Raw genomic sequence first — 12378 nt, forward strand, 5'->3', positions numbered from 1 at the left:
TGATTTGTGTCTATAGACAACTCTATTTTAGTTTCCAAAGCAAAAACATTCTGTGAAGAAAAGTAAATCCTTTTATTACATGGAGAACAGATTGATAGTTCCTGAATCTCACATCCTTTGCAAATTGCACTTTGCTCCAGATGGAGGTGGAAATGTAACTGCCCTGGCAAGCATTTGCTATCATGGTAAATCGTTGTTTCCATATGGAGATGATTTTTCTGTAAAGTATGTATTCTGGGTAGGGAAAGGCCAGATTTCTTTTGTGCTGATGTCGGGCACTATGCAATCCTAACATGCCCTGAAGTGATCTAGTAAATAGCAGTCACAAGTCTCACTTTTCCACATCTAGGGCCCCATGATTTGTATTCTACTGTTCCGCAAACCATTCTTTTTCAGATGGTCAGCACTGGTTTTCTAAAAAGTAAGAACATCATTATGATTGATTAGTTCTAATCTGATGTGATGCTGGTAGCGGGGAAGAACAGCAGTGTATTTGTGTATTTGGTGCGTATCTGTCAGCTGGCAGGCCAGCCACCATGCTGCCGAGCATCTCTGGGTATGGTTTTTAAAGAGCAGCAGTGGGTAAAGGCTCCAGTCTTCCGAGCTGGAAGACCACTTCCCACACCACTGTGCAGTCTGTCAGTTAAAACTACATTAATTCCTACTTATTATTCAAAAGGGAAAAAAGATGGAGCACCTCAGCACATTTCCAGGTGAAATCACACCAGTCAGGCAAAAGTACTAGTCCAGCTAGAAAAATATGTCTGGTCTTTTTGCTAGGTATGTTGACTCTGTGGATGTGCAGTGTCAAAGCAAGTTTGGCTCCATGCTGCTATTTATGGGGCAGTGGTGACCGGTCACCATGACCCAAGAGTGGAGGCCATGCAAATGAGTAGCACGGCTGGCAGAGCAGCGTGACAATGCAGTTGGAAGCTGGCAGAAGTATCCAGGGTTGCAAGTTGAACCACAGGAGTATGTGAACCACATGTGCTCTTTGAGATGACTCCAGGCTGCAAGAAAAAAGCCCTGCAGCCGTTTGCCGTAGACATGGGTGACAAACGTTGAGTGTCAGCACATCTAATTTGATCACCCAGTCTTTGCATAGGTTCTGCAGAGACCTGTCAAAGGAGGTGTGTAAGGGGAGCTAAGGCATTCCCCAAATCGGCAGAATTAACTTCAGAATCTGTTTTAGGGTTACATGAAAAATTGGTGTATTTGAAAGATGATCAGCTTGTAGGATTAAACAAGTGCTCCTGCTGGTAGAGCAGAATGAGCCCCTGTGAGGGGAAAGGCTGATTAGCTGGGAGCTTCTTTGTTAGCAACAAATCCTGGCAAATACTTTGCAAGTTATGAAATGACCTCACTTGCCTCCGTTATCAAGGGAATATGTTTAACTTTTTACTGAAATTCGTGGAATTCTCCTTTGACAAGGACTTGAAATTGGCATTTCTTACAAAGGGCCATGACAACTTCCAGCTGTACTGTACACAAGTTAAGTACGGGAAGAATTTGCGCGGAGTCCCCAGCAGAAACCACTTCACTGAGCCGCATTAGATGTTCACGCTGGACCTCGGGGGACTGACCGCCGTCTGCTCAAACCCTGGGAGCAGCAGGGAGCTAAAAACAGGGCTCTGAGGCGGGGCAACTCGGACTAGACCCCGGTGTTGGTCCCGGAGCCTCTCCCTGGTCTCCCGCAGCTGTGGCCATGAAAGAAATCGTCCTTAGAGGGCTGAAACCGCCCGTCCCCACGGCCGGCAGTGGGAGCGGCGGCCAGGCTCCGCAGCGCTGGGCGCCGGCCCGTCCCGCGGCGGGGCAGCCAGGGGCGGGCGGCCCTGCTCCGCGGCGGGCTGCCCTGCTCCGCGGCGGGCGGCAGGGGGCGTCGGTGGGCGGCGCGGCCGCTGGGGGCGGCGCTGGCGGGCGGCGGGGCGCTCGGTGGGCTGTCGAGTCGGAGCCGTGGCGTGGTGGCAGGCAGGGCAGGTAGGGCAGGTGAGGGAGCGCTGCGGGCGGGGGCGTCTCCCTGGCCGGGCGGGTGGGACGGCACCCTGGTTGAGCTGCCGGGGAGCGCTCAGACTGGTGCCCCGTTACGACCCGGCTGTATTTGCGGTGCTTCCCTCTCCACCGTTAAATACTCGGCGGCTCCGGCGGGCAGTCGCTGCCGACGACCGGAGAGTGAGGGGGGTGCGGCCCGGGCGCTAACGGCGCGGCGGGAGCGGCTGCACCGCGCACCAGGGAGACCCGGGGCAGCCTCGGCCGGGTTGGCTGACCGGCGCGGCGGGGCCCAGCCGGCGGCGAGCTGCCCCCGCGCCCAGCCGGCCGCCCCGGCGGGGTAAACTTTGCCTGTGAGGCGGTGCCGCGGGCGGACACCCGGCCCTCAGCGCTCACGAGCGTCGCTTGGTGCGTGTGCGCGCCCGCGCCGTGCAGCGGCTCCGGACCGTGCGGGCGAGCGCAGCCCCTGCGCGCCGGGAGTCGGGAGCGGGCCCTTGGTCCGCCGGGCTCTCCGTGGCGGCGGCCGCCCTGTTTACCGGCCTTGGCTGGCGCGCAGGCAGTGCCGCTGCCGAGCTGCCGTGCGTCCCGGCGGCCTGGTACTTTGTCGTCGGTCGCTGGTCGATCCGCTGTGGCTGGAGTGGAGTGACTTACTTAAATTCGTCTTTTTTTGGATGCCTCTTGTCGTTGCGGTATCTGATAGTAGTCCCTTTCATTGTCTGTACTTTAACCTAAACGTTTTTAGAGTCTGGAACAGACTTCTTGGTGAATTTCTGTGCTTCAGGTTCCTGAAGAATAATCCTGAAGCCTTTGACAAGCACGGAGTGTCCATCGGAAGGGTGTTCTAACAGGGAGATCATGCTGGCCTTTGTGCAAAATGTGGCACTTAAAACATTTTTAAAAAATAATGAAAAACCTGTTAAAGTGTTTTTTAAAATGTTAGGAAGTAAGAGGGTAAACAATGTGTTTGTAAATACCTTAACCTGAATTTCTGGACAGCTCACTTTTCGTAAACAATGGAAATGACAGGGTAGGATGAGTGTGTGTGATGACCTTAAAAGCCTTTTATTTTGTTTGGCATATTAGTCTGAGATGAGCATCTAGTTCAGACCTTGGATTTTCTCTTTTACAAATTTTACAAATGTGGTTTCATGGGGATGAAAAAACTACAGAGTAAGTGGCTCTATCCTTGACTAACTGCAAAAGCTGTCACGTGTAATAAGTTATTGTGCCAGTATTACAATAGTAATGGGATATTAAACCAACACGTTTTGGCAGTAAGTAGCTGTAATGCTAATGCCCTGTTTTGACGTCTGTAGAAGGAGGATTAACTCAGAGAGAATTTGTAGCGGGAGGGTGTGAGTGGGATGAAAAGCAAAAGCTTCTTAATTTTAATCTTCTCAAAAAGGTAACTAAAAGTAGTGTGCATGGTTAAAACATATGCTCCTCTCTAATGGCTTTTAATTGTAGTCTCTTAAATATTTTATGTAAACTCTGTAGTGCTGAAACATTAATTTTTATAAGATTCAATACATACTAAACAAGCTCCCTGTTCTGCAAAGAAGGAAGTATTGAAGGAATAGGAGGCTGTTATGTGAAGGTCTGACAACAATGAAGCTATGAAACTGCATTGGTGTAACTAAACCTGTGGTCTGTACCTGTGTGTCTGAACAGAGAGGTACTGCTGGTTAGACTTCGGGCATGTAGTAATGTTTCAGATTCGTAATCATGGACTTGCTTTTCTCTAACAGACTTCATTAGTCTTTTGGGCTTTTTTTGGTTTAAAAAGCAGGCATCTTGGAATGAACGCGCAAAACACTATGCCTCAGGGTGTGTGAAACTAGTGTTCACCATGAAGTTTGCTTTCTCCAGTGGTTTTACAACAGGGTGTGTATATTTACATACTTACCTTCCCTCACGAACTCCTTAGATGAAAGAAACCTTAAGTGTCCTGTGAGGTTTCTTATGTAGGTCTTTGTTCATTTTCCTAATCTCATAGGAGATCTTTGAAACTAGACTTTGGTTGAATTTTTCTGGAATTTTTTGTGGAAGTTGCAGATTGTTTTTTAAATACCTTTATTTCTTTTTAATTCTAAAATGCTTGTATCTTAAGTGTATCTGCATATTATTGCCCAAAAGATGAATGATGAATTCATGTGGTCCTAAGTGTGGCTTTTGTCTGGATTTATGGTCAGCTCTAATTGCATATTCTCTTCCTTTCTCCAAGGTTTTTATTCTAACTTATAAAATAAATTATTGGCAGTTAATATGCAAAAAACCACCATGAGATGTGTGCTGCTCACAAACATACATCAAATGAGCATATTAATTAAGCCACCTACTAGCATATGCTTTATGATTTAGATATGATTAGATTTATAATTTATGATGGATGCTACAAAGGAGGTGTGGGTACCTTAATTGTTCAAGAGGGTGGCGTCTTCAAGTCTGCCTCTACCAAAAGGATGGAGGTGTTCTCTCGGGCAGTGTTGGGAAGCGCACACAAAACATGCAGCTATTGCTTTAGGTGTTAAAGGAGTCATTTAGTGAAGGAAGTATGAGAGGATTAAAGAAGATGGAGTTTGTTATAGGTAATACACGCAGGTTTGGGAGTTACCGGTAGATGCACAACAAACATGGTTACTGATAAGACACATGAAAGGGCGGTGTGGCAGCTCAACAGCAAGCACTTGACTAGCACATGCAAACGCTGCTAGACAGCAGCCACAAGGGCGAGGAAAGAGTTGCTTAAAAAGAGCCTCAGTGGTCCAAATGTTGGACAAACAGCGTGGTTTGGATCAAAACTGCTCAAGCAGTGCATCGCATTTGGGAAGCGTTCGGATATAGCCTTTAATCTTGACTCGCTGGTAGAGGGAGTCAGTAAGTGAGCTATGCATTGATTCTCATTCAGAAGGTTGTATTTAAAAATACTGTAGCTTGGGTGGTAAAACATATATAAAAATGAAAACTTAAATTGTGTAGCAGAAAGGGTAGAAATGCCAAGTGCCTGGGAGGAGATTTTAAATGTAGATTTCATGCGAGATTTCTACTTGCATGAGTTTTAGTGTCGTGGTAATTTTACTAGAATTGTACTAAAATATTGCAGTACTGATAAAAAGATTTTCCTTTAAAATACATTTTTTTTTTTTTTTTTTTTTAGTCTTTGAAATGCTTTCCAGAATGCTTTCCGTAACGAACGCAGGCCAATGTATGATATAAATTACACAGAAATAGAAGTGGAAACATTTGATCACGAAGCTACATGTAGGGTGATGATGACTAAAGGTTTATGTAGCAGCTTTCCAGAAAGATACTAGAAATGTCGTACAGACCATGACACTCTTTATGTTCTGTTAAAATCAGGATGCACTTTGGTGAAACTCAAATGGAGTCCCCTTAAGCAAGCATTTGATTTTGCAAACCATTTAGGGCAGAAAGTTTTGGAAATTTTATTGTCTAAAATTTCTAGTGGGGGATACATGAGTCTTGACATATGCCTACGCAGAAGCTCGTGAACTTTGCCCGTGTGCCTTGCTTTGTGGCATCTGCTTTAGGTTAGAATTCAAAATCAATGTTGTTGTTTGTTTTGAAAGTATTAAGTGGTCTCTGGTCACAGCTGGGTGAGACATTTTCTTGCTAAGTGAAGAAATAAAGAGAGGGAAGGAGTACTGTGACAATCAGTGTTTATGATTCTTCTTAAAAATTTTTTTAAAATGTCATTTTACTGTGTTCAGATAATGCCTGAATCATAAATCTAATGGTTCATCCTAAGCAGCAAAAAGGAGCATTTTTTTCATTGTGCAAGAGGATAATAGGAACATTTCCTGGGAGGGCTACAACGGTAGATGGTAAATGTGTGGTTACACACGCTGTTCTGATGACAGGCAAAGGATTTGGAGCAAGATTGATAGGCTGTTTTGGATTGATTAGAGAGGTAAACTGGGCATTGAAAAGCTAGATAGCTGGCATATTTCTTAAAAAGAACTGATTTTTGTAAGCTGAAGTAATTATGCGTATTTGTTTGCGCCACATGGTAAAGACATTGTTCAGAAATGCTGTTTGGAAATACTAGTCAGTGACTATTTTCCAAGCTGTTTGTTTCATCCCTAGTTTCTACAGCCACCTTAAACTTTTTCATGTACCAGGAATGAAGTCGGTTTCCTCAGAAAGTTGTCACATGATTCCTGGCTTCCCTTACGAAAATAAAAACCAAACACCATAACTTTGACTCAGCGTCTGCTGTGGTAAATGCCACAATTACGTAGTGGAAGATGCTGCACTATGTTTTCCTAGTGCTGATAGTCTCTGGTGATAAAAACGGAGGCCCTGTGAATACCTGGTGCACTCTGTTGTTAATGATTATTTTAAAAGGACAGAGCATTGCTGACACTGGATCTTGTGCTTGGACATGTTTTTCATGCTTTCTTCATCTTCCTCAGACCTATGGTAATGATGTTGGTTGAATGATTGCCCCTGAAGTAGAAGTCTGAATGCAGGCTTGGATTTCTGTCTGTGAAGACCTTTTACCTTTAGGAGGAGCTTCTGTTGGGCCATATGTTGTGAAAACAACTTTGTGGAACCAAGCAACAAAACTGTAGGCAGTGGGCCTTTCAGATGAAATTCCTAGGACGTTGTGTTTAATGCCAGCACTGTTTACCTGAACCTATTTTTCTTTTTCCTTTTGAAGAAATAACTCACCTGCTTGTACCTTTGTGTTTGGGTTGTCTCTAACTGTAAGATGGCATGTTTCTAGAGTTTAGTTTGTGCTGCTGCCATGAGGATCAAAGCGAAAACGAGGCATGCCTTTTTGCCAGCAGCACAGCACTTTTTCCAGTATGTTGCCTGTGTTAGTCCCCATTCAGCGATCCAGTGGCTAGGCAAGTTCACAGTTGTACAAAGTGTTGTGGGGAAGAAAGGGCAGCAGAAAATGCTGACTGTCTGCAAATGCATCTGTGTAGTCACCGTTCTGGGGTGAGATTGCTTGAAGATGACAAAATTGCTGAATAAAGTCTGTGTGTCTTGTTTTTCTTTTTTCTGTCCAGTATGAGCTGCCAGCTGTTGGTGCTGCTACGGGTAACAGTATAACCTGCGGAGAGAAACAAAAGTTTTCCATTTGGAAGACGGGAAACAGAAGTGTGTATCTACCCCATAATTTTGAATCCTTGTGATTTTATAGAGGTGGTTGAATATGGAAGTGTTGGGTGACCTGGCATATGATGATAGGATGGAACAGATCTCATAGCAGGGCCATAGTCAGGAGAAAAAATATTTCGGGATGAGGGACAAAATATAGCTTGAGCAGAAGGATAGAATAGAAATGTAATTCATAATGAAATAAGCGTCATCCCTTCCATCCCTCTTGCACAAACACTTCTAACATCAGGTTAGATGGTTGTTGCACTGCCATTTTTCACATGTATAATTCAGATAACTTAGTAAAATTGTATTTTACTTCATGGAAAGTTCTCAGTAATGCCCACATCGCTAGATGTAAAATGCTACGTTTTAGGGTAAGCTCACAGCATGGCTAGCTAAGGGGTATGGGCGGAGTTGTGGGTGAGTTGCCAGGGGAATGTAGTGGATTCAGATTCTAGCAATTTTCCAGAGGGTGAGGGATAGAGGACCAGAAGAAGAGGAGGTACAAGATGGGGTGGCTAATAGGCTGAAGAGCTTGGAGTAATTAAGTCAGTCAGCTCTTAGGACTTAACTAGAATCTCCCCAAATCCATTCAATTTAAGCAAATCAACCTAACTGTGTGTGAGCCGCTGAGAACTGTGGGCATGCGACCTTTCAGCATTAGAATATATACATGTGCAGGCAGATTATAAACAGACCCAATCTGGAGAATTGATCATCTGGAATTAAAAGAAAAGGAGAGATTTGGGAGCTCAGGTCCTATTCTCAAATCCGTCTAACCTGAGTGGAAGTCAGCTTCACTGACTTGACTTCACTGGTTGATCACAACTAGCTTTGAGTGCATCCCTGCAATGTTTGCTTCCAAAGTTAGTGCCAGAAGAAGGTATTTGCAACCGATTATGACCCCTGACACCGGAGTAGAGGGAGGCAGATTCCTGTTCAGAGGCGTGTCCAAAGGTCTGTATTCAAAATGCATGCAGAGGGGAGTGTCACAGTAGGAGAGGGAGTTGTTTGAACAATTAAAACTGCAAAAAGTAAAAGCTTAACTGGAAAAAAAAAAAAGTATAAGAATTGAAACACGTTAACCACTTTGCCTTTGCGTGCTTTTTGGAGCTGTGATGTTATCTGATCAGCCACTGGCTGTGATCTGTGTATGATTAGGATCTATGGTCATACAATTATGAGCATATGGTATACCATTTTAAAATTGTGAGTTTAAAATAATTACATTCTGGTGCTGGTTTTTAAGATTTATTTAGTTGTCTGTATGTTCTGGAATGGTTTTGCTGCCAGTTAAGATTCGGTTCTGGCCTGGAGCCATCAAAATCATAAGGTTTCTTTCAAGTTTCATAATCATGTTAGAAAAGAGTTGCTCCATTTCCTTTAAGGAAGTTAAAGCACTTCCTTTGCTTTTGTTTTTACTTTCCCTGCAGTTCAGAGACCTGTATGACCTATCATTGCATAGGAAAAGGAGTAAGAATATGATGACGTTGCTGAAGTGGCTGACAAAGAGTAGGGTTTGTGGCAGATTTTCCTAGACGGTAAAATTTTGTTTCCACAGGGCCTCCAAAGTGAGGTGCTGGACTGGTGGGTTGTTAGTGACTTTGACTTTTTCCAGATTTCTACAGAGTAACGTATACAGCTGTAGGACACTAACCTTATTTCCCACCAAAAGGAGGTAGTCAAGGCCAGATCAAAGCGCTTGTTGGGAAGTTTGTCTGAATGGAAGGATCTCTTGAACTAAGGGTTTAGATGGACCAAAAGAAACCAAAGTTAAGGACACAAGACTCCTTGAGATATTTGATGCTCTCATACATTTGTTGTTCAAACAAGTAAACCAGGTGAGACCTGTAAAATCATCATAGTTGGAGAACTAAAGCCCAAAGCATGGGAACTTTCAACAGTTCCTAAAAGGATTACGAAAATGAGAGAAGAGGTATTAAGCTGGTGAAGGAATTGCAGTAGTCTTTTCAGTACTTATGATTTGGGTATGAAGTCTGACTTCTTAAAGAGGGGAATGATTTGTGATCCAAAGTTACTTAAAGACTGTTTAAAGCTTTGTAATTTGACAGATTTTATTATAGACTGGATTTTACTGATCGACTTAACACAAGAGTGAAGCTTCTCTGTGGTTTGAAAGGAGCTAGTCCATGCTATATCATGTTCTGTTCATAATGGAGTTTCAAATTCAAAACCACATCCAACTCCAGAGTATCTGCTGCGCTCTGAGAGACCTTACAGCAATGGCAGATTTAAGGGTTTCTACCTCTTGAATGAAGTGGTCTTTCTCAGTCTTTGTTTTGGTAATCTAAGATGCGTAGGTTCCTTAGAGCTGGAGACTTTTTCTTTTAGCTTTTTGATTCATTTGAGCAGTTTTGTAGCAGGCGTAGTATAAAATCAATAGGCCTGATAGGCTGAGATAGGGAAAGGAGGTTTGGAAAGGGAACGGGAAGAGAAACTGTGATTCTTTGAAATACTACTGAAATGCACATGGCAGTAGCATGTGCTTGTTTTTAATGGCATTTGTATTAGAACTTTCATGGGGCTTTTTTTCTTGTCTTAGTGAAGTGCAAGGACACGTTCTAAAATCTTTTTTCTATAGCAGAGAATCAATCTGCAGCAAATATGTTTGGGTATAAACCCTGTCCTCAAAGCAGTGGTCAAAGGCAGACTACTGTGTGACCTAGAAAATGTAAAGTTTTATATTTACATGCAGTTTCTCTGTGTTGTCAGACAGAAAACAAAAGTATTCAAATACTCCAATTTGTTTCCAATTTTTTTTTGTTTCCTACAAAAGGGCATGCTGTTAATCAGCTTTCAATGGTGCTTTTTCCTGTTACTCAGTAGGCTTTATGTTCTTTCTTTTTCCTAATAGGAGTATAACAAATCTTTGTTATGTATTGATAATTAGAAAACCTGAAAGGTACTGCGTATTGAGTTTAGATTTTTCTTTCTGCTAAAGTGCATAGGTGTGAAACCCAAGGGTGTATGAAGGCCCATGTTTTGCTGTCATGTTTGTAGAAATTGATAATGCATCTATTACAACTTAAAAAATAACAGCAGTGATATAAACCAATTGTAACAAGAGCTGTAGTGAAGGCGTATTTGGGCTTAGCACCTGATCTCTGTAAACTCTGAAGGAGGAAAACTCAGTGGAAATCTGCTCTAGCATATTTTTATTCCTATGTTTTGGTGGCTTGCTTGGCACCATACTGGTTTAGAAAGAAGCCCAGCAAGACAATCCAGATACATCGTGTGGCATCACAGCATCCATCGCCATTCCTTCCCTGGATGCGTCCTACAAATGCAATCTTATGGATCCCTATGCTGGATGCAAATAGCAGTAGCAAAATTAAAACTTGGGTAATAGTGCTTGCAAGCAGTGATGTAAATACAGACTTAAATAGAAATATTTTGCTAACTAAAAGAGATTAAGACTTGTTTCTAACTTGTGCACTTACAGCAATTTTGATGAAGAACCAAAGAAAGAGAAATACCGTGTGTGTCATATATACCTTTGGTAGAGGGACATGTTGTATATATGATTACATGGGGTTTGGGGGTTTTTTGTGTGTGGTTTGGGTTTTTTTTTAATATATGGGTATTGACAGAATTAAGATCATCCAAAACCTACTAGGAAGGGTGAGAAAAAGTAATTGATTTGGTAGGTGGAACTTGAAAACATGTAGAGCTACGGACTCTGTAGGGACCAGATTAAAGGATGAGATGGTTTGCAAGTGGTAGATGATAGAGTAAGTCATCCTGTTTTCCTCTGGAAAACAGCCAACAAGGGGTGTGGCACCTACTAAAAGTAAAGGAATGCTTCTCTGTAGCTGATGGAAAGCAAGATCAGCATGACACCTCTAATTTGGAACCCAGAAGCCTTTTAAAGGCCAAATATTCATAACTGGAGAAGTTAGTATTCAGATGGTCATTGCCAGTAGACATCCCTACTGGAGGACTGGAGTTCACAAGTTCCTGTGGGTGCAGTGTGGAGCTTTACCTGTGTGTGTGTCCCTTAATGTGGAGCAGAATTCAGCAGAAGAGATTCTTGTCTCGGCCCTGAGCTCCCCGCAGTGAAGTGAGATCACAGAGCATCAGTGACTAACAAATATGACTAAAAGTACTCATCAGTGAGAGAGAATGCATGAGCTGGCAAGCATGAATTTTGGTCCTGACCATCACTTTGTCCTGTGATCTAAACAGATGTCTAAATCTGGCACAAAGTAGAACATAAAGGACAAGGTTGCAATAAACTTTCCATAATTGTTTCTAGTGAAACAATTTCTAGGTGAAATCCTGCTTTTCCTCTTTGTTTACAGTCAGAGCTAATTTAGACTCTTCTAAATCCCTCCAGGCAGGGGCATGTCATTTCTGTGTCCCGGCTGATGGGAACACTTGATGTTCTTTATAAATAGACTAGTGAAGCTGGTAGGAGGAAAAATGCCTCTGCTGTCAGGATGCTGCCAGAGCCTGGGCTTGAAGGCAGCAAGCTGTCTCCTTGTTGAATCTTTACAGGGGTGAGTGCTGTGGGAAGAAGGGGAAAGGAGACTAAATTGAAAATGTTTATTTATTTATTTATTTATTTTTAAGGGAAGGATGTGCAGGACATAGAAATTATATTTGAACTACAGCTGTTCAGGACTTCTTTCACATATGCTGATAATTTTAGGAATAGCAGAGGGACTGTAGAAGGAAGAGAGTGGTCTAGGGCAATGGCATCATCCCAAAGGAATCAGATGTTTACAGTTCCTTATATTTTGGCACTATAGTTTCCTTCATCTCTAAGTTAGTTCATGCATTTACTTATTTTTTTCTTATTAATAGTCCTAGACTATTGATTATGTAGAAATAACTGCAGTATTGATATCCTTTAGTAACTACATGTCAAAAATTATTGTGCTTGGTCTTAAAAAAACCACTGTTTTGGTGTTGAAGTGTTTTTAAGTGTGATTTTGAAATGTTATTGAATACAAAGGATATTGACAGGTCGTAATTATGGTATTTCTTCCAAAAAATGAATTGTTAGAAGCATTTGGGTTTGTGTTTCCTTGCAAGGTGGTTAGTAGTCAGAGTACAGGGGAGGTAAGCTGATACACCTAAATAGTATTCTGTGGAAGTATGAAAAAGATAAGAATAAAAGACTTAATGATCTTTTCATGCTTTTTAACAGTTCCCATACTTCCCACCCCCAGTTACCTTTGTTCAAGAAAACATGGCCATAGTGTAATCAGAAAACTGATCTAAGTATAAGGAAAT

The sequence above is a fragment of the Leptosomus discolor genome, chromosome 7 (assembly GCF_034619465.1).
Source record: "Leptosomus discolor isolate bLepDis1 chromosome 7, bLepDis1.hap2, whole genome shotgun sequence".
NCBI lineage: Eukaryota > Metazoa > Chordata > Aves > Leptosomiformes > Leptosomidae > Leptosomus > Leptosomus discolor.